This window comes from Calliphora vicina, chromosome 5 (genome assembly GCF_958450345.1).
Source record: "Calliphora vicina chromosome 5, idCalVici1.1, whole genome shotgun sequence".
In the NCBI taxonomy this organism is placed as follows: domain Eukaryota; kingdom Metazoa; phylum Arthropoda; class Insecta; order Diptera; family Calliphoridae; genus Calliphora; species Calliphora vicina.
The window spans coordinates 57,218,665-57,222,408 of NC_088784.1; positions in this window are offsets into that span (position 1 = coordinate 57,218,665).

Below are 3,744 nucleotides of genomic sequence, written 5' to 3' on the forward strand. Positions count from 1 at the left end.
TTAAGTTGTACAACATGTATGAAATCCAAAATTTGCTCGCAACCATTCCCATCAAATCAGCACAGAACAGACAATTTATTGGACCTAATTCATACCGACGTTTGTGGTCCTATGAATGAACCATCGCTTGCTGGCTCCCGGTATTTCGTCACTTTTATTGACGATCACTCCAGACATGTATTTGTATATTTTATGAAGAACAAGAGTGAGGTTTTCGATAAATTTAAGGTGTTTAAATCTTTTGTTGAGAAACAACTAGATCGCAGTATTAAGTGTATAAGAAGCGACAATGGCAGAGAATACGTGAATTCCCATTTCGATAAACTACTAGAGGAAAATGGTATACAAAGGCAGCTAACAGTACCGTACACCCCACAGCAAAATGGTATTGCTGAACGAGCCAATAGGACGATAGTTGAGATGGCACGAAGTATGATGCTTTATTCTGGCGTTGATGAGATACTGTGGGCTGAAGCCGTCAACACTGCTGTTTATATTAGGAACCGCTCGATAACGAAAATTCTGACGGATAAGACACCATTTGAAATATGGCATGGTAAGAAACCTAATGTAGCTCATTTTAGAATTTTCGGTTCACCTGTTGTGGCGTTAGATAAGACTCATAGGAAGAAATTTTCGGCAAAAGGCAAGGAATACATTTTCGTCGGCTATTCTACGACTGCAAAGGCCTATAGATTATTTGATGTGCAAGAAAGAAAAATAGTTGACAAGAGAGACGTAATTTTTTGCGAGAATGCTTTTATACCGAAAAACACAGATGATGTTATAGAGTTGACAGTTCCACCTGACAGTACACCAACAGAAGATGAACAAGCTATTGAGAGAACTTCAGTTGATACAGATGGAGAATATGAGTCGAGTTCCGAAATTGGTTTTAAGGGGTTTGAGTCTGACAGCGATGATGAAGATGGACAACCAAGTACTAGTGGTGCAAGATCTCGTGGAAGACCTAGAATAATTCGTTCGGGTAATGTTGGTCGTCCAAAAAAGGCACACAACACGATAAACTTCGCTGAGGAAATCCCAATACCGCAAAATATTCAAGATGCTGTTTCATGTAAGTATTCCGGAAGATGGAGAGATGCTATGAACAACGAATATAAGGCACTGCAGGAGAACGACACCTGGTATTTAGTTGACCTTCCTCCGGGTAAGAAGGCCATAGGTAGCAAGTGGGTCTACAACGTAAAGAAAAATGAGGATGGAAGTGTAGCCCGTTTTAAGGCTCGTTTGGTTGCAAAAGGGTGTAGTCAAGAATACGGTGTTAATTTTAAGGAAACGTTCTCACCAGTCTTAAGGTATTCAAGCATCAGATTGATTTTTGCAATAGCTGCTGAAAATGGATTATATCTACATCACGTGGATATATCTACAGCTTATTTAAACAGCACATTGGATGAGGAAATCTACATGAAGCAGCCGGATGGATTTCAAGATGACCGGTATCCTGGTCAAGTTTTGCGTTTAAGGAAGGCAATTTATGGACTTAAGCAGTCGGGGCGTTCATGGAATACTACACTTGATGCGGCGATCCGTAGTATGGATTTCAAGGCTTGTGACAGTGAACCTTGTATTTATACCAAACATGAAAATGGAAAATATAATTTTATTGCTGTCTATGTCGACGACATTTTAATTGCTTGTTCCAATGAAGCCGATGTACACTCTATTAAAGATGGCATTGCGGCTAAATTTAAACTGGTAGATAACGGCAATGTAAAACAGTTCCTAGGCATGGAAATCGAACGTGAAGGTGATACTGGTAAGATCAGCGTTGGTCACTCCCAATATATAGAAAAGGTTTTGATGGAGTATTGCATGGAAAATTCTAGACCAGCATCTACACCCCTTGATCCAGGTTTTCAGATTGCCTGTAATGAAGAAAACTGTGAACATATAGATGTTAAATGGTATCAGTCATTGATTGGAACATTAATGTATTTGGCGATAAGTACGAGACCAGACATTCTACACTCAGTTTGTAAGCTGGCACAGAGAAACCAAAATCCACATGTAGAGCATGAAAAGGCAGCCAAACACGTTTTGAGGTATCTACGAACTACCAAGCAACTTAGACTTCAATATTCCAAGACTAATAAACCCGCAGTTGGTTTTGTCGATGCTGATTGGGCCAGTTGCACGGAAGATCGAAGATCATACACCGGATTTACATTTTTCTTAGCAGGATGTTGTTTCAGTTGGGAGAGTAAGAAACAACCCAATATTTCACTCAGTAGCACTGAAGCTGAGTTCGTGGCTTTGTCAACAGCAGCTAAGGAGGCAATATATTTGAAAAGGCTTTTGAAGGAAATGAATTGTTATCAAAATGAAGAGCCAATGGTACTTTATGGTGATAACATTGGTGCACAACACTTGGCAAAAAATCCTGTATTTCATGGAAGATGTAAGCACATAGATGTTAAATACCAGCATGTGAGAGAAGTTATAAAATCTAACCAAATTGAACTGCGCTATGTGTCAACCGATGAAATGACTGCTGATATTTTAACTAAAAATTTAAATAAAACTAAACATGAAAAATTTGTTAAATCGTTAGGATTGGAATAATGTAATTTATTTGATTTTGTATGTAAAAATATGCAGATTTGAGAGGGCATGTTGGAGTTTTTCCCTAAAATGCAACTCTGCATATTTCCTTAAGTTTCTTTTGTTATCTCTTTTCTTTTTATCTAGTTAAGTTTAAACGTTACTTTTGTGTTGAATTCTTTTATCATTTCATTCTTAATAAAACTTTTGAATCGACAGTTACTTTAATCATTTAGCAAACTTGCATTTATACATCGCAAGCTAATAAGCAATTTATCCTTCAACGCAGAAGATTTAAAAATATTCTTGTTTACGAAATTATGTCACGGAACAGATTTAAAGAAATAAAACGTTTTATTAATTTGGCTGTTAACACTAATTTAGATGCTACTGACAAAATTACCAAAGTGAGACCCATATACAAACTACACTGGCTTCTGGTGTCGCAACTACTCCTGGAAACCAATTTCCTAAAAGGATAAAAAGTCCCCTACGATGCGGTGAATATCATAACAGAATAAGATGATTGTCTGAACAATGCGATATTGTGTTATGTGTTGAAAAAGTAATGTTTTACAAATTTTCACACATTATAAAAACAGCTTACTCCAAAAACAGCTCCAAATTTTTTTATGTTTCCTATGTTCCTTGACAGTATTTTAGTTTAAATAAATAAATAAAGTCTCCCTCGGTCCAGAAACTGCTGTATCAACAGATAGTTTTTTTCCAGGAAATATCTCGACAAAAGTTGAACCTTTTAAATATAACAAGAGTTAACAAATTTAAAATATATGTATATAGCTATACATTGAAGATGGACTTTCACAAAGGTACTTTTCTTAATAAATATTTTTGTGACTGCATGCAAAAAAGCTAAAACAAAAATGTTACCACATTATAACAAAGAGTTATCATTGTTTACGAACAAAAGGTAACAAATTAAAAAGTTTCCCCCTATTATCCCTTTCTGGCCCATGTTTAAAATTGTTTCCAAATTTCAATAAAATCGATTCAGCCGTTTAACCGTGATTAACGCACTTTATAAGATAGCAGACGCTTGGATGTTAGTACTTATTGATTCAAACTATAGGAGTTAATCTAATTTTTTTTTTAAACTAATATTTTGTCAAATATTTCTCTAAACTGTAGTAAAATTTTAAAATACTCAAAACAAAG